Source organism: Mirounga angustirostris, unplaced genomic scaffold, assembly GCF_029215605.1.
Source record: "Mirounga angustirostris isolate CCGP_5_RB_7025 unplaced genomic scaffold, mMirAng1.0.hap1 SCAF_2, whole genome shotgun sequence".
NCBI classification, from domain to species: domain Eukaryota; kingdom Metazoa; phylum Chordata; class Mammalia; order Carnivora; family Phocidae; genus Mirounga; species Mirounga angustirostris.
The window spans coordinates 101,210,342-101,230,447 of NW_026991710.1; the positions used below are offsets into that span (position 1 = coordinate 101,210,342).

At 37.3% G+C, this 20,106-nt stretch overlaps 1 pseudogene; it reads left to right on the forward strand.

The window, feature by feature from the left end:
- Positions 1-1,500: 1,500 nt before the first annotated feature.
- Positions 1,501-17,955, forward strand: LOC135363651 (mitotic spindle assembly checkpoint protein MAD2A-like; annotated as a pseudogene).
- Positions 17,956-20,106: the final 2,151 nt, after the last annotated feature.

A 20,106-nucleotide genomic window follows, 5' to 3' on the forward strand; every position in this document is an offset into this window, starting at 1 on the left:
CTACCTTTTCTTTATGACCCACACCAGACTTAATTGTTCTCAATTTAACCTTCCCTAACAGCCACCCATCTTTGCCTGCTAAAGTTCTAAACACTCTTCAAGTACTGCAATGTCCTCCAAGACACATTCCCATAGTTATTTTTGAATTCATTTTGCATTTACTGCATACATTCACTTGGCTGTTATCTTATCCCTCCTTCTCTGCAGCTGTTTTGGTATATTGGGTCCCCAGCTACATTTGCCTGGAAAAGAAAGGCTCTTTTTTTGCATCCATATACCTCCACATCATGAGATAAATAGTACTCAGTAAACATCTATCGAGGAACAATGCTCTGTACTATTATTTCTTCTTGGTTGAATTCTCTTCCCATTCCGCACAATGGCTGCCCCCAGAATCTTTCCAACCCTTTTTTCTTGTCTGCCTATCTTTGCCCTCCCCCGCTCCCCTATCTTGCCTCCTCCTCCACTGAGAAACTGAAGGTAATTCCTCACTTCACTTAATATTTCACATCAAGAATGGAGGGAGGGACAGGACATAAGGACCCACTATGCATCACCTCATGATAGATTATCTAAAATATAGCCAGACCTTTCATACTTTCAGGATTCATATCCTGCTACCATCTGGATTGCTTGGACTTGACTTCAGTTCTCTGAGTTGGGTGATCTTGGATAAATGATTCAACTTCCTTCTATAAGTTAGTTTTCTTAGCTATAAAACACAGGTAATTAAAGTACGTAACTTTTGTGCTTGTGAAAGGATTAAGTCAGTAGATTCACATAAAGCACTTGGAAGAGTGTCTGGCAGAAAGGAAGTGCTCAATAAATGCTAGCTATTATAATTGTATTTTGTTTACCATAGTGGTAAGACAGGGTCTGTCCTCATCTTTTTCCTGAAGTTGCGTTACCTGAGGACTCCTCTAGTTATCCTAGACTACACATGTATCAGACTCAGGAAAGGTACTTGGGAAAGTGGAAGAAAAGCTATCTAAATAATAATAACAATAATTTATAATAACAAGAATATAGCAATGACAAGAATAATATATTAACAATAAACCAAAGCTTCAGTTGTATTATCTCCTGTAATCCTCACAAAAATTTTGTCACAAGTATTATCGTTACCTCCATTTTACAGGTGAGGGAAAAAATATCCTTACAGAATTCTTCTTAAATTGTCCAGATATTCCACCTCTAAAATATTTCTCTAGAACATGCGAGGCTGACACCTTTTACTTGCACATGTGCCTGTGAACTCTGCTTCTGGTAGATTGGTTGGACATTGTTGCTTCCTTAGACAATGCCATGACCTTCCACCTCTATGCTACAAGTAGTAAAGTTTTTTCATGTGTTCCAAGTGGACTTTTACCATATAAGAATCTGTTGAAACTCCGAAGAGGGTTTTTATTCTGTGCCTTCAGCAGGTTTAAGTGGAAAATGAATGGTGTTCAAAAGTCTGGGGCACCTTTTCCCAATAAAAATCATGTCTTTTCCTCACAGGATTGATCTGGCAGAAGCTGGCATGGAGAATGAGAGCTCACATTCCACACAGGCAAGTCAGTCATCCAAGCTACATTTGTCTATTCCATGTGTACCTGAGAGGGGGGGCAAGCAGGGAACACTACTGTCCCCAACTCAGGGTACCTTATCCTTCCTGTAAACATACTTTTAACTAATGGTTTCCAAAGTGGAATATGTGCACAAAATAGTCCCTTGGGGGTATAAGAAGAACTGTTAGAATGTCTACTTATATTGATTTTTTAATCTAAGAAAATACACTAAACTGTACTAAAATGTAACAAATAGATTGACACCAGCACCCTATCAGAAAGTTACAGGTCACTGTTGGTAGATTGAGGAAATGAAGGTCAACTGTTTCAAATTTACTCACCCTTTCTCTATGTAGGCAACACTCGGTACTGTGCTATCTAAGAAGAATTTCAGAAAAATTAACACTCAATATGTTCTTAAAAAGGAAAAGTGACTTTTTTAAATGAATGAGCAAATGATTTTCAAAAGACAGTCATGCTGCTGAGACAGCATGTTTGTATCGATTATTTTTTTAAAAAAAACTTCATCTGTACAATTGAAAACCTTGGAAACAAATTTTTCTAATCCATTTGTAATTTTTCTAAATTACAAATTAGTTCCAAAGGCAATTAAAAGATGGGAACAATTAATTCCAAACTAATAGAAAGATGTGTTTTCATATTTTTAAGAAATGGGCGAAAACTGCTTAAATCTTTGGTTTTAGATCCATTTGTTAAAACTATAAAAATACAGATAAATATAAATAAATAAGTCATTAATGGACTTCTTCCATTTGTATCCTCCTAAAAACAAAAACTTCAAAAACAAACCAAAAAACTCCCAAGTATTAAAATAAACTGAACTCAGTATCAGACTTTTAAATCATTTACAAATAATTAAACCAAATTTTTTTTAAAAATGAGGCATATTAACCACATAAATTTTAATAGAGTTATTAATACATTTAGTGAACATAAAAATAAATTATTTTCTAGTGATATAACAAGAATCATTTTTAAAGATTTTATTTATTTATTCTAGAGAGAAAGAGAGCGAGCCTGAGTGGGGGGGAGGAACAGAGTGGGAGAGCCTGGAGAGGGAGAGAGAATCTGGAGCAGACTCAGAGCTGAGCTGAGCTCAGAGCCAGAGGTGGGGGCTCAATCTCACAACCCTGAGATCATGACCTGAACTGAAACCAAGAGTCAGACGCTTAGCCTACTGGGCCACCCAGGTGCTCCAACAAGTATCATTTTTAAAAGAAACATTCATCTCGGGCGCCTGGGTGGCTCAGTTGGTTGGGCGACTGCCTTCGGCTCAGGCCATGATCCTGGAGTCCCTGGATCGAGCCCCGCATCGGGCTCCCTGCTCGGCAGGGAGTCTGCTTCTCCCTCTGACCCTCCCCCCTCTCATGTGCTCTCTCTCATTCTCTCTCTCTCAAATAAATAAATTAAAAAAAAAAAAAACGAAAGAAACATTCATCTCATCTTTCTTTAATTTCTAACTTGTGTATGTTTTAAATATATACATATTTATTATGTTTAAATATAACATATATAAAATATAACATTTGAAATACATATATATTTTAAATATATATAAATATATAGTATATACTACATGTACCTAATAGTCTGGAAAAGTTTATAATTTAGAGATAAATAAACCTATATTGGTGTATATTCATCATTTTTTCTATTCCTAATGGGATACACTATTTTAAACAAGATCTTTGAGAAAGAAAAGAGGAAGGTGTATACACATTTCCAGGGTCCTTCAAATAACCTTCCGTCAAGGTCCAGGGGGACCTGAGGCATTAAGTAATGGCCTGCCCTTCCCACACTCCTGATCTTTTTCCTCAGGCAGGCAGCCATCTGAGAGCAGCACAGAACTTTTTAAGTCCCTAAGACGCTTAACAGTGTTACAGTAGTATATTCGGCTGCCTTTAGGAGTTAAATATTATAATTTCTTATTAATTCAATGGAAACTAAAGATAACTCAAATTTAATAAGAATCTTAATGTAAAATTCCAAAACCAAAAAGGAACCCATCTCATCAATAACTCTTAATTATACAAACTCATAACCACACCTCACTTTTAAGAATATCAAAATTCTGTGAATACATTTTGAATATCTGAATGCTACGGCCTGCTGTTTCTCAGACAAGGGTCTGCAAGAATATTCTTGGAGATAAACGAATTAATGAAACTTCATTTCAAGTCTCCTTTTGATATGAATGTAACACGGGCTTAAAAAGGTATATTCTGGATCATCCAAAAGACAGCCTTACAACAGATAATTGCCATCTATTTCAGTGTGAAAAGTTAGCATCTTTATTTACAACTATACCGAAACTAAGCAATAATAAAAAGATACCATTTATTTTTTAATCCACTTGATCTCCAACACTAAACCAAAAACTAGGGTTCAGTAAGACGTTTTGTTGTCAGTTGATGTTAAACAGACTATGTACATTACTCAAGAATAAAAAACACTGTCATCATCAATTTTGAAGTGGGAAATCCCAGCAGAAATAATAGAATTAACGTGCATGACTGATCTGTAACCTGATAAATATGGCTTGACTACTATATTGTTTGAATGAGCTATAAACACAAGGCAGCTTATAAGAGAACAGTTCCAGTTGACAGAACCAAGTTTATCTAAATAGAAAAATATAAATTTAAAGTAAAGTGATTTTCCATGTTTTCACAAAGCTTTGTCTTCTCATGAGTGTTTTATAAGTTGGTATTCACAAATATTTGAGAAAGACCCAAATTTATGGTTTATTTTATTTTGTCTGTAGAACTCCTCAAAAAATATCTTTCTATTCACTCAGATACAATTTTGGTCTAATTATTAGTTGACAGATTTAGCAGAACTAATTCACCTTTACTTACATATGGGCAATAATAAAAATAACCCTATATACAGAATATTCAGAAACAACAAACAAAAAATGTATGATAGGCATAGAATGTTTGATGAGATTTAATATATAATTATAAAATCATTTAAGAAATTCAATCTATTTTTATTAATTTCATAGCAACCATGGCTTTTTCATTCTTCATAGAGGCTTTGTGTTGATAGTTTCTGTACCTGAAACTGTTCTGAGTTGTTTTGAGCTTCAATTACATTTCAAAATACACCGTGCTGTCAAATCCAACTGATTGCAGAACCCATTCTTCATATATATGTTACACACACACACACACACACACACACATTCCATCAGTCTGGGGATTAACTATGCATAAGACTATCACCTGCCTTTAAAATTATACCTTTGACACCTAATCCTGGTTGAGCCATGAAAAGACTTCTAAGTGATTATATGCCATTATCATAAGAGAATTATAATATCAAAACAAAATCATAACAAAACACAGTAATACTTTCTGATAAGAAACAGCCCATATTTTTCATTATAAGAACTTATGGAATTATTACTATGTTCTCAATAATATTTGGTTCTCAATAATATTTTCTCAATTTTTACTAAAGAAAAGATTATAATATCCTGTATATCAACTGGATCATTAAAAATTGTAAATTACACCAGTATGGGGTTATATTTGTTCACTCTATTAAGCCATTGCTTATTAATACAATGTCATGATTCAAATCTGTTGTGCTATCTTTTTGAACATGTGGACCAACAATCAAAGAAAGTCCTTAGCGGGAAAGTATGTGAGGAAAATAGGTCTTTATGACAACATCCTTTTATTTAAAAGAAAAAAGCAAATTCTGCAAACTGACATAATTAATAATTAATTTATTACCTATGTGCACAGTAATTTTTTTCAAAATTTAGTAAATGCACCTTATTAAAATTATCATAAACTATCCCTCTGCTTTAACAGATTTAGAACAAACTGCTTTATGTCAAGATGTTGGCCTCAAGAATAAAATAACACCTAGTGATCTGAAGGAAAACTTTCGTAAGTCTGCAAGAATAATGATTCAACTACCTAAAATGTTTCCTTTTTCCATGTAAAAAACAATATGTAAATTAAGTGTAAATATAGTGAGCATCCATATACTAAATGTTTATAATATATGAATTCTGTAGTATATCATGAACAATCTTTCATTCTGATGTATTTCACATATACCGATACCTTAGAAGCCACTAAAGACATTTTCCCTTAATTTTACTTTGAACTGAAGCACAAATTGAAACATATGCACTGAATTTTTGAAAGGTATTATTTCACGTGTAAATAGCGCCATCTTCTGGCGCAGTTGAAACAATTTGTGTATTAACATAAAATGCATTATGGATTGTAACTGCCGTTTTCTTGACAAGTTATATGTACAGTTTATTGAATAAAAACCCTTAATCTTGGGGCACCTGGGTAGCTTAGTCAGTCAGGGGTCCAACACTTGGTTTTGGCTCAGATCATGATCTTAGGATCTTGGGACTGAGCCCCATGTGGGGCTCCTCGCTCAGCATAGAGTCTGCTTGAGATTCTCTGTCCCTCTCCCTCTTTCCTTCCCACTCATGCTCCTCTCTCTCTCTCTAAAATAAATAAATAAATCTTAAAAAAAAAAAAAAAACCCTTAATCTAAAATCAGTTGATTTTTTAAAAAATAGCCTTTAAAAACAAGAGCATTAATTAGCATGTCTTCAAATTGATAAAATTCAACAAGAGACTAAGTCAGAAACTCTAGATTCTACTATTAAATCTTCTAACTAGATATTGAATCTTAGACTAACCATGTATCCACTCAGGACCTCAGTTTCCTCAACTATAAGATTGTTCTACTAAGTCATTAATTAAGTTACTTTCAGTCTAAAATTCCATTTGATTCTAGCTTTAGAAATTTTCAATTCTGGTTTTAGCATCCTAATATTGAATTTAAGCCTGTTTATGACACACTTTTTCATAGTTATCTCTTTTGGTGATATGGGTTTGTTTGGTTATGCTCTCTGCTTGAATTTTCTTCAGAAATAAATCTTAATTTATATTTATACTTCTCACTGTCCAAATAGCTTTCCCCCAAATATTAGAAGGACTTCACTGAATTATAAATAAATCTAAACTCAAGTAACTGAAAACAAGTTTCTAAAAAACATTCTATAAAGATAAGATGGTTTAGATAAGATAGGTCAATGTCGAATGGAGCAATTAAAATTAATAGGAAAGACATCTCTCCAAAGCTTCTGGAAACTTAAGTGTTTATGTGATAAGTAAGAAATAAAATAGGCTGAGTTTGGGCAGTTCTTCCTAACATACCCATAGACTTCACCAACACTAGCCTGTAGTGCAGGCTTGCCACCTTGGATTTATCTGTACTACCAGTACATTCTTCTCCCTTTTAAGTCATCGATTCAATTCTTGCCTCCAAATAGCTTGCTCTCATATATATACATATGTATATGTATACCTTCTTTTTTTTTTTTTTTTTAGTTTTTGATGTAGTGTTCCATGATTCATTATTCCAACTCTTTGGCATCCATCTAGTCCAGGTTCTCAACCTCCTAGGCCCTCCTGGGCCTGCAATACTAAAATATCCATTATGGTCTAATGCTTTTCTAAAAGTAATGTAAGGATCATTTGGGATGCTGGTTAAAACATGTCATCTCCTAGACCCCATAAAGTAGACCAGCACTGTCCAACAGAAATCTCACATGAGTCACACATGTAATTTTAAATGTTCTTGTAGTCAGATTAAAAAACTAAAATGAAACAAGTGAAATAAATCCAATACATGTGAAAATATCATTTCAATATGTAATCGATTGAAAGACATATCACTGTGATACTTTACATTCTTTTTTTTTTATACTAAGTCTTTGAAATCTGGTATTCTTATACTTGTAGCATATCTCAGTTCAGACAAGCACATTTCAAGTGCCTAAGAGCCACCTGTGGCTAGTGGCTATGGTACTGGACTGAATTAGATTTGGAGAAGGGAGAATAAAAGTCAGGAATCTACATATAGCAAAATACCCAAGTGATTCTTTCACACTCTCAAGTTTGAGGACCACCACTCGAGACCGTCCTATATACGATCCATTCTACAACCACTACTGAATTTACACTTGAAAAAAATACCCCTTTAATTATGTCAATTCTAAGAGCCTAGAAATCCCTGGTACGTCCAACTTATTTCAGATGGATATTCAAAGCTCCCAAAATGTGGCCTCACCTCATCCATCCAACCTGCTCTCCAATTTGAAAATGTCTTGGGTTCTTCCATGAAATTTTCCTAGGCAAGTATTCAAATGATCATTCATTCAACAAATATTGTTGGACTAGCCACTGTCATCATGGATCCTCCATGGTGACAAGGAAGATATAACACAAATCATGACGTAATTATTACAATGTCATTGTTTTCATTGTAAGAATGAAAACAATGCTCTGAAATAGTGTTCTGAGATGCTATGAGAATGCATAGGGCAGGATTTTATAGTCCGAGAGGTCAAAGAAAATTTCTAGAATACAGTTACATTTAAGTAAAAAAAAAAAAGTATAAATATAATTAGCAATTTGAATGGATAGAAATTTCTAGGCAGAAAAAAGCACATTACGAAAAGCCCTGAGGTGGAAAAATGACTAAAGGAACGGGCAGATTAGGAAAGTAATCTGAAAGGCAGCCGAAGAGTTAGGCAGAAGCCAGATAAGGCCAAATTATGAGACTTCAATTTTTCTTTTTTTCAAGTATGCATATTTATTTATTTTTTTAAAGATTTTATTTATTTGACAGAGAGAGAGAGAGTGAGAGCAGGAACACAAGCAGGGGGAGTGGGAAAGGAAGAGGCAGGCCCCCCGCTGAGCAGGAAGCCCAATGGGGTTCCCATCCCAGGACCCTGGGATCATGACCTGAGCCGAAGGCAGACGCTGAAGACTGAGCAACCCAGGCGCCCCTCAAGTATGCATATTTAAACAAAACTAGATTACAAACTCCTCAAAAAGTACAGACTTGGTCTTCTAAACATAATTATTTCTTACATCTCACAGAGCACAAAAAAATATTTAATACTTCTATATATGGAAAACCTCTATTTTGCCAGCCTTTTAAGCTCTAGAATCTCCAAAATTATACTAACAATTATTTGTATCTTCAGGTAATTTCAAAACTATATTACCATGAAACTGAAGAAAGTCTTTCCTGAAGTGCTCTGTACTGACATAAAGTTCCTTAGAAAGAGAAACAATTTTTATTTGTAGTAAGGTGGGCATCATGCTCTACCAGTGTGATGCCAGAATTCTGATGCTAAGTTCCTGGTGGAAGGAGTGAAAAGATGGTGATTCAAACACACAAACACACAGGTACAAGAGACTAAAGGATGTAAGGAAAATATTTTAGGATTACTCGGCCTATTACCTATGTTTTACTCTTCAAACTGATCAAAATCTGATATGTAACACTGTCATAAGCAGCATTCTAAGATGGCCACAAAATCCATGGCCTCTAAGGAGCACATCTTATATAAATAATCTCCTCTGCTTGAGTGTGGCCAGAACCTGTGAATATGATGGGATATCACTTCCCGGATTAAATTCATCAAAGAGGAAATTATCTGACTAGGTCTAACCTAATCAGATGAATCCTTAAAAGGGATCTCCATCAAGTCTGAGAGACTGAAAGTATGAGAAGGCCTATGGAAGAACTACCTGGCAAAGGCACAAAATTTGCCTCTGGCCAACAACTAGCAAAACCACCTCAGTCCAAGAAACAAGGATATTAATTCTGCCAACAACCAAGGGGCTTGGAAGAGAACCCCAGATCTTCGATGAGATTCCACTTGCAGACACCTTTATTTCAACCATGGGAGACTCTTAAGCAGAGCATCCAGCTATATCATAGGAACTCCTGATCTACATGACTAAGATAATGAATGGGTGTTATTTTAAACCATTAATTTGTGGTAATTTGTTAATAGAAAAATAAAACACGAATGCATTTCTCATATAATTCAATAGTATAGCTGGTACATAGTTTTTGAGACTTCATTTTACAAATAATTTTTCTAGCTGCTTTAAGAATAAAGTTGTTCCGTAATTGACATGAACAGTAATTGTGCCCTTTAGTACTTCTCATCCTAACAGGAAGTCAATGAGTTTGTGAGTCAAAATTCCCTGAAAAGTTCTTCAGGGTACGTGGGCCTTTTTGATGAATGAGATCTTATTCCTCATCGGCGTCTGTGGGTGCAGCGTACGCGCGGGGTAGACCAGGCCTAAGTTCGACTGCAGTCCCTGCCGCTCCAGACTGCCTCACAGCGGAACTGGGTGGAAATAGGCTGAGCCCAGGATAGACAAAAACACAGGACAAAAAAGGCCGCGGCTCATCCCTTTAAGCCTAACCCAATTTCTCAAGAAAAGCCGCGATTCCATAGAGTAATCAGGCTCTCTCAAGCTGTGGCTTGGCTACCGCGCACGCGGTTTCTTTACTGACTCCCAAAGCATCTAGGAAAAGTTTCAATCGCTAGTTTCAATCTAGGGATCACTGGGGCCACTTAAGATGCAGCTGACGGACAGTTCATATCACCTTGAAGACAGCTCTGAAACTGACAAATTGTGCTCCTTGGTCGCTCACTCCGCACGCCTACGGAGCGGCCATTAAAACCAGGTTTTGGGGCGCCTGGGTGGCTCAGTTGGTTAAAGCGACTGCCTTCGGCTCAGGTCATGATCCTGGAGTCCCTGGATCGAGTCCCTCATCGGACTCCCTGCTGGGCGGGGAGTCTGCTTCTCCCTCTGACCCTCCCCCCTATCATGTGCTCTCTCTCAAATAAATAAATAAAATCTTTTTTTTTTTTTTAAAGATTTTTATCCATTTATTTGACAGAGAGAGACAATGAGAGAGGAAACACAAGCAGGGGGAGTGGGACAGGGAGAAGCAGGTCCCCCGCGCAGCAGGGAGCCCGATGCGGGGCTCGATCCCAAGACCCTGGGACCACGACCTGAGCTGAAGGCAAACGCCCAACGACTGAGCCACCCAGGCGCCCCAATAAATAAAATCTTTAAAAAAAAACCCAAACCAGGTTTTGGCGTCTTCTTCCCTCAGGCCGGTCTAGTAGACCACAACTACACAGGCCCAGCCGGGACCCTGCGGAGCTTGACCACCCAGAACTGGGCGACCACGCCTACCCCCTGCGCCTGCGGACAGGCCAGCTCCGAAAAGCGCCCAGAGGACCTGCAGGCCCCGCCCCACGGGGCGGGGCCTAGAGGCTCATCGCGCCTGCGCGGAGGCCCGAGGGCGTGCTGCGCCGTTACTTTTGAAACGAGTGGCGGGGAACTGCTGTGGGCGTCTCTGCTGTCGCTCTCTGCCGGGGGGAAGCGCACTCCTTCGTCTGTAGGACTGGCCATGGCGCTGCAGCTCTCCCGGGAGCAAGGCATCACCCTGCGCGGGAGCGCCGAAATCGTGGCCGAGTTCTTCTGTAAGTCGTCCTCGCGCAGGCCGGAGGGCGGGGTGAACTGAGGCCAGGCCGCCCGGTAGGCCCGGGGCTCAGCCGCGGAGGCGGGGGAAGCGGGAGGGGGTGGAGGGGAGGCCGCGAGGCCGCGAGGCCGCGAATTAAGCTCTCTCTGCCCCAGCCTCCTGCCCGGCGGGAGAATCTAGGAAGAAGCGGATGCAGACGCCGCCTCCGGGCTCCTTGCTAATGGTGGGGCTTGAGGCCTAGGTGCTGCTGAGGCCTGCGGCGCGATGTAGCCCCTCCACCTGCAGCGTTGCTTTCAACTACAGAGCCAGGCACTTTCCGCCCGCCCCCAGCCTCCGCGACTTCAGACGGAGTAGGACCGGGGTGGGGGCCACGTATATTTTTAACAACCCCTCGGCCCCTCTTTGATTCTGGTATTGGCGGTGATGGACTAGATTTAGGAAACGCCATTCCGGACCAGGACAGTTGGGCCTTCTGATAGGATCTGGCAGGACTTGTGAGGAGAAAAGGAGGAAAAAGAGGGAAAGGTTTGCTGAGAGCATTGCAGAGAACAGTTAATCAGTTGCTAACTGAGATGCAAAAGCCTATTTTGACACCCTCTAACCACATAATCTGAATTGGGACTTGGATTACAGTGAGTTGTAGTACTACTTTGACAGTAGATTAATGCAGTTTGGCGTTTTTCTCTTTTTTTGCCACAGAAATGCAGGTATCGTGTTCTCTCTTAATTAGAAGCAAGGTTTTAAGAATGTTTAATGCCACTTTTTACCTACTCTGCTTTCAGCAAAACACCCACAAACACGTTAAGGCATTTATGGTTTTATGCCATTAATGAAACGTAGCCACATCTAAATATGTTTTATTTTCCAGAGTTACAAAGTGATAATGACTTTTCTTTAACATTCCTTTTGTTTCCAGCATTTGGCATCAACAGCATTTTATATCAGCGTGGCATATATCCATCTGAAACCTTTACTAGAGTGCAGAAATATGGACTCACCTTGCTTGTAACAACTGATCCTGAGCTCATAAAATACCTAAATGATGTGGTGGAACAGCTGAAAGGTATTTAATTGTTGCAAACCATTTTGAGTTTTGCAGGCCTTGTAGAACCCATATTTTCTGGCATCTTGGTGGTCATTTTTCAGCTCTGTACAAAAAGGTATAAAACACTACAACCTCAAATATAGTGATTCTTAATTGGAAGGAAGCAAATAATATATAAATTGAAAGAAAGTCCACCCTTCCCATACTGCAGTTTGAGTGGGTTGAATATTTTGATATTAGGAATCTGATATGGCTTCACAAAACTGTCTCCATCAACTTCCTTAGAAATGATTTTTGCAGTTCATGTAGCCAGATGGAACAAGTTGGAATTTTCTGTCCTTATGATGGTGTTCACTATTGGAGAAAAATCCACTGTATATTTTTAACATATATTTTCTGTAACTGCCTAGAGTTTAAAGCCATCATTACTTAAAGGAAAATAAAATTGGATCCAACCTGGAAACTAAACTTAAAGAAAAGAACTACTAAGTAATAGAGCACCCAGTAGAGTTTTATTTTTTATATATTTCCATATGTCTTTTTTAAAATCCTGCCTTTAATCAGTAAGCCTTTTCTATCTGAGCACTCACTGTTTTTCTTTAGCTCAAGAAATTACTATATTGAATCAATACTTGTTCTCCATCTATTCCTTTTTCCCCTCATATTTTTCTCTACTTAGGATTCCCACTTCTAATTTTTCTGTTGTAGGATGTTTCTCCCTAGCTCCCCATTTGATCTTCCAAAACTAGTTCCAAAAAACACTAGTCATCTTTTTTTCTTAATTCATGAGTCATATATATTTCTTTGTATCAAGTAGCTTTATTTTTAAAATTAGATTAATTTTTTTTTTTTTTTTTTTATTCAGGGCTAAAAAGTAAGATTATTAGTAAGCAACTAATAATCTATGTCATCTTAATTTGATGGAGAAGCAAGCCCCACCTAAGCTACTGGTTTTTGGGTTGTCTCCTTTAAGACTACACTGAGGATATTTCTTCACCTCGGATGTATGCAGACCTTCCTATTTAATTTCTCCCTTTTATTTTAGTTAAAATGGAGGAATTGCTCTTCTTAGAGGCAAATTGTTCAATCTGAATCCCCATTCCTCTAGCCTTAAGGATTTTATCCTAGTTCTTCTCTGGTATTTTTGATTTCTTTGTTTTGATCTCTCTTCAGTTTTAAAAGAAAAAAATTTCCACCCACCCCAAATCCTTAAGTTACTACCCAATTTCTTCCTTTTCAGAGCTAAATTGACAAAAATCGATATATGTCAAGAAAAAGTTGATACATACGACAGCCCGTGTCTAGCAAGTGGCTATTTTTGTACTGCCTGCAAACTAAGAATGTTTTCAGATTTTTTTTTTTTTTTAAGATTTTATTTATTTGAGAGAGAGAATGAGATAGAGCATGAGAGGGGGGAGGGTCAGAGGGAGAAGCAGACTCCCTGCTGAGCAGGGAGCCCGATGCGGGACTCGATCCCGGGACTCCAGGATCATGACCTGAGCCGAAGGCAGTCGCTTAACCAACTGAGCCACCCAGGTGCCCTGTTTTCAGATTTTTAAAGGGCTGTTTTTTAAAGACTATGCAACAGAGACCTAGGTGGCCCACAAGCGCTAAATATTACAAAATTGTTTTGTCTCTTAAAAAAAGAAAAAAAAAACACTACAGATTCCTGAGTATACTATCCCAGTTTCCAAGATTAATTCAGGGCTTGTCCTGAGGCCCTCTTCTCACTATAATCTCTCTCTAGGATGATCTCTGACATGTACATAGCTTCACTAACAACCTTGGTGTAGTTGACTCACAACTGTACATCCAACCCAATTCTCCTAATTGTGCTCATATATTTCGTGGCTCCGTTGATATCTTCATCTGGCTATCGCAGTGATACCTGAAAACTAAACTTAAGGCGCTCCTGGCTGGCTCAGTCAATGGAGCATGCAACTCTTGATCTCGAGATATGAAGTTGCAGCCCCATGTTGGGTGTGGAGATTACTTAAAAATAAAATCTTAAAACTTAAGCATCATCTCCCATTTGCATTCTTTTTCTCAGTGAATGGATCAGCCATCCAACTAGTGATATAAACTAGGAAGTTGGGAGCTATCTCAGTCTTTCTTCTTGCTTACTCATAAGTAGTCAATAAATCCTAACAGTTTGAACCATGAAATCTCTTGAATCTATCTACTGATCCATCTCTACCAGCTTATCCTTCTCTAAGCCTTCATTACCTCTTGCTTGAATTGCTAATTAATTGGTGTCTCTAGATCCCCTCTTTACCTCTACTCTACTTTCCACATCACAGCCAGAAGGATAGTTCTGAAATACAAATTTAATTACATCATACCATACTTCAAATACAGTAATGACTTCCCTGGTTCTTGAAGTGTAACTTCTTTAATTTGGCCCATATGGCCTTGCATGGTCTGACCCCTGTGTATCGTACACAAACTGACCTTGTTCATTCTCCCCTTTCTTTACTGCAGTTGTATTACCCTTCTTTCAATCCTCTGGTCAGATGCTCTTCCCTTTTCAATATTTAAGACCTGTACCCTTTTCTGTATCATTTTGCATATTTAATGATAATTTATTTGTAGAACTGAAGTCAAGTGAGAACTCCCTGAGTGAGTCCAGTTTTCCTCTCTTATGCTCTCATTGCGTCACATACTGCACCTTCATAGCGTTTATCACAATTATAATCTTATATTTATCGGTGCAGTGATTAGATTAATGGCCATCTCCTGCATCTTACTTGGATTAGGGTGTACTTCATGTTTTCTACTCTGTCTTCAGCACTCAGTACTATATCTGGTACAAATACTGAGAATTTGAAAACAGGAGCTAGGTTATTGTGGGGCAGGTTTTCTGTACAGGTTGGCAGAGTTCCGAAATACTAGCGGTAGGAATTTGCTGAGGATAGAAAGTGAGACCTGGGAAGAGAGTTGTTTTGTAATGCAGTGAAACAAAAAAGATTCCTTGTTATGTATTGCAGATTGGTTATACACGTGTTCAGTTCAGAAACTGGTGGTTGTCATCTCAAATATTGAAAGTGGTGAGGTCCTTGAAAGGTGGCAATTTGGTATTGAGTGTGACAAGACTGCAAAAGATGACAGGTAAGTATGAAGTAAATTGCTTCCATTTTTACAGATCTTTTTCCAAAACTGTTTTCTTTTACTAGATGAGTTCTACTTATATTGAACTAGTTTCACATAAAGTAGTTTGTTTCTAAGTATGTTAGATGTGATCTTTAATCTCCTGTGGAGAAGGATTGGGCTCACAAATTGTGCTCACGAAAGAATTTTGCCTATCACGGACTTTTAACATAATTGCGCTTAGGCTAAATCCATAAATTTCAAACTTTAGTGTTTATGATGCTATATGTAAAGCTACCATGGTGTCCGTCCTAGGTGGGCCATTTCATGAATTGTAGAAAGGTACTTTTAACCATGAAGTATTATCCTAGACTTTCTCCCAGCTTACTGTGCAGCTCTACTGTATTTCATTTAATGCTACAAACTTCTTAGACATTCCCTTTTTTTTTTTTTTTAGGATTTTATTTATTTATTTAATAGAGCATGCGAGAGAGGGAACATAAACGGGGAGTGGGAGAGGGAGAAGCAGGCTTCCCGCCAAGCAGGGAGCCCGATGTGGGGCTCAATCCCAGGACCCGGGAATCATGACCTGAGCCAAAGGCAGTCGCTTAACTAACTGAGCCACCCAGGCGCCCCTCCTTAGACATTAAACTGAAGTTTTTAGATTATCCGGATGGGAGATGCCCATCATTATATGCTAATTTCTAGCATTGTCCTAGGCATGCTTACCTGTAAACTCTGAACTATCTCTCATAATGAAATGATGGAGTTTGCTCCTGAAGCCTTTGGTCTGTTTTAGAAAATGTTTAATTATTAACGCCATACACGAGTAACATCTTATTTGAGGCAATAGGAAATTAGACATTTAGGCATTACTAAAAATGCCAAAATGATTATACCGATTCAATATTTTAGATACTGCTTGTTATCTTTATTTTAAGACATGCTGAAGCTTTCCTGACTTGAAGTACTTGGCAGGTTTTCTAGTCATCTGTTATTTAATGACCTGATACTAAGAACAACCCTAAAAAATGATTGGAAGGATAAATGAAATAATAGAGATACATATTGTGCCTACTAAGTTTCTTAAGGACATATATTTATTTTCATTTAAAAAAAAACCTCCTTTTGAATGCATTACTTATTTGATTTTGGAAGCATTTAATCAGATAAATAATCTTACCTGTGTTTCAAATAACTTGTTAAAACTTAAAATGAATTAATTGGTTTCTTTGATAGTGCACCCAGAGAAAAGTCTCAGAAAGCTATCCAAGATGAAATCCGTTCAGTGATCAGACAGATCACAGCTACGGTGACATTTCTGCCACTATTGGAAGTTTCTTGTAAGTATTATACAACTTCACACTGGCTTAAATTTGTTGTGGAAAAGACTAAGCTACTACTTTAAGAATTAATGCGCTCATTAAGTTTTTTCTTAATTATAAATGTCATGTTATATGAATGAGAAAACTGTGATAAAGCTAAAGTAATGCTATTTGCATTTTATTTACAAGTGCTGAAAAGGAAAGGAATGAAAGTATTCTACAGTACTCACTCTTGAATATTTTGATGTAATTTCTGTCATTATTTTTATTTTCTGCACATTTCTATGTATATAATTAAGATTTATAGCTATAATTGTGTCTTTGTTTTCTTAGTTACTCCTTCATTCATCAGATATATCCTAAATACCTACTACATGCCAGATGCTGTTCTGGGCACTGGGATACAGCTGTCACAGAACCAAGGTATTATCTTTTCTATGGCTTAGATTCATGCTGTCTCATGATTAATTGTATACTTTCTGCAAATATTTTTAGTGGTTTTCTCTTTAAAAAAAAAAACTTGAGTTTTTCATAAAGTAAAAGGAGTACAGTATTTTCTGTACTAAAATTTCCACTGAGGAAAAGCAATTAGTTAATATAATTGATTAGAGATCAAGGTAAACTAGCTTTTCTGACACTATAGATGGTTCAAATGTGAAAGACACAGGAAGGGTGGTTGTACTTTAGAAAAAAATAATTGTACTTTAATGATCTTATCCCCAATTTAGGTTCATTTGATCTACTGATACATACAGACAAAGATTTGGTTGTACCTGAAAAATGGGAAGAGTCGGGACCACAGTTTATTACCAATTCTAAGGAAGTCCGTCCCTTCGTTCATTTACTACTACAATCCACAAAGTCAATAGCATGGTGGCCTACAAAATTCCTGTCAATGACTGAGGATAAGATAAGGACAGTGATGTACTTATAACTCTCAGATGTGGTTTTCCTGAAACCAAGTCAACTATAGTTGATACATTTTGTTTCACTGGTTAATTTTTAGATGGGGAAAACTTAACATTATACTTCTATTGAACTGTGCATAATTGTTCCATTTTTTGGTACCCGTATGACTTTATACAGGGTTGGTATAAATTATTGCACATTGTTCAGAAGGGAACTAGCAGATTACATCAGCATTGTTAATGTCAATTCCTTTAAAGGTGGTAACTGTAGATGGAAAGCTTTTGCCATAAAGCTAAATGCCTTCTTAAACCTTTTGGTCAAGTACCTTGATTCGGAATATAGGTAGGGAGATATTTAAATATAAAATACAGCAAAAGAAGTCCGAAAATTCAGAGTCTTTGTTTAGATCCTGAAATTATCTAATGATAATCTGTAAGTAATGAAATACTGCTCCTGTTAGGTCCTTTTGCCATTTATTTTATTTGTATATTTTCCGTATTAAAAGCATTTCCAATTATTTGATTTTAATTTATATAACTTGAACTTACAAAGCTATGTATATTGCCACTGTTTAAATTCCTGTGATACAGAACACTTAAAATTTTTTTTTATGTTTTATAAAATCAAGCTTTAAATGATGTAATAAAGTTAAGTATGTATATTTTAATTTGTCTTAACATATTTTTATATTGGTGTGGTATTAACACAGTTAAATAGCAGGATGGATTCAGTATAGCAAATAATATCTTGTACCTACCAGGGCCTAAGAATACAAACTTGAGTCAGTCTGGAGGTGCTTTCAATTTAATGGACAAGCTTTGATTATACCCCTTTAATCTTATAACTGTGGACTTAAAATAAGCATCATTCTTTGTATAAAATAATACATGTCATTTGGAATTAATTCATTTTAGCATATGTTGGGCTGTAGAACTTTTCTATACTCCTAGCCTTATTGCTAGCCTAGTCTTCCTTATTTTGCCAAGGTCAGTTGAAGGCAGACTTCTAAAAAGTCTCTTCTAATCTCTGTTCTAAATCTTATCTCATTTTGTAATAATTAAGTGCTTAGTATCAGACACTGTTCTAAGCTCTTTATATGTATTAACTCGTTAATCTTCACTATAAAGTAAAAACACATAGCCTGTATCCATTCCTTCAAAAATTACAAAGTGAACACCTGTTAACGTGCCAAGTATTGGGATGAATGAAACAGGGTCCTGGCCTTTCTGAAGTTTGAGATATGAAGGAGAGGAAAATACATGGCAAGCTTCCAAGAAGTAACTACACGGATTTATCACATATGTATTTGTCTTTGTTATTTCACCTGAATGATCTGTTTGATCCTGTTGCCTGCTTGTTAAGAATAAAGGGCAATTCTCTCACTACAAGACAAGTGTAGGTCCCCGTATTTGATGATGGGTGTAGTGAATGCTGTTGCGAAAGCCCATTCCCTTGAGAGTTGAAGCTATCTAATTTTAGAGGTCCACCCACAACTCTTGCCTGAATAAGAAAAGTAGTTATGCAGAAATGGAAATGATTTTGAATTAGGTATGGTCAAGAGTCTGGTTTTCCAACATGAGATATAGTACAAAGTGGTCACTAGTAAGATTAAAACATTTGCATTCTTGGCTGTACATAACCTTCATAACATGACACATTAGGTTGAGAAAGAAAGCAGAAATGGAAGTTCAGTAAAAATATGGAGAGAGTTGAAAATTCTGGAACTACTTTTGGGACAAAAGTTTGAAATTCTTTTCAGAAAGCAGTAACTGCTTTAGGAAACACAATGCCTCTGCTAAATGGCCGGAAATAATGTGGTTCTTCCCCCACAAAAGCTCACTGGTAGCAACTTTCTTAATATATCATTGGTAATACTTAAATTTCTGTCATTTGTGTTTTTATTTACCAAATTAAATGACCCTAATATTATCACTTTTAATTTGTGATTTCTAACATTGCTAATTTCCCCCCCTTATAGATTATGTATCATTTAAGAAATACAAATACAAAGCTATGAGCTTTGTTGGTAAAGCTCAATTGGAAAAGCTTTGGCCTATGGCTCCAACTAAACTTGTCCTGCCTTCTTTCCTATACCTGAAGCTCACCTTAGGAGGGAGCTATTTAAACCAACAGGTTCAAGAATTGTGAATGACCGATGAGTACTGGGTGTTACGTGTAAGTGATGAATCACTAAATTCTCCTGAAACTAATATTACAGTATATGTTAATGAAGTAGAATTTAAATAAAGATTTGGAAGGAAAAAAAAAAAAAAACAAAACGTGCGTGACTTCCATACCATGTTAAACAGAGAAGCCAAGATTCCAAGAGAGTCTGATAGGCCTCTGATAGGCCTGGCCTGGACTCTGACTCGGTTTTGCTTACCGTAGGTACAGGAATGAAAACAACATGTTCCGATTGGGCCTGTCGAGGTCTGAAACAGAGCCCCAGATGGGACTGAACCACACCCGGTCTTCAGGACTCTTCTCCCAGTGTCATCAATTGGACAGAGAAGTCAAGCCTTGATGGGAATTTTACACAGAGGTATAACGATCTCATGTTTTAGTTGGCTTTTGCTTCATAGCAAACAACCATAGAATAACCGTAAGCATTTTTTTTTTTTTCCTGTAAGTCTGTGGATTATCTGGGGTGCTTGTTTTATTCTCATGCAAATCTGCAGGTCACATGTTTCATTCTACCATTGAAGGGGCAATAGCTAGCCAGGACTTTTAAAGCTTAGTTTCCAAACTTTGACACTGACATTTTTGCCCACATTCCACTGATTTTGGCCAAGTCTTGTGGCTGAGCCAAACTTCAGTG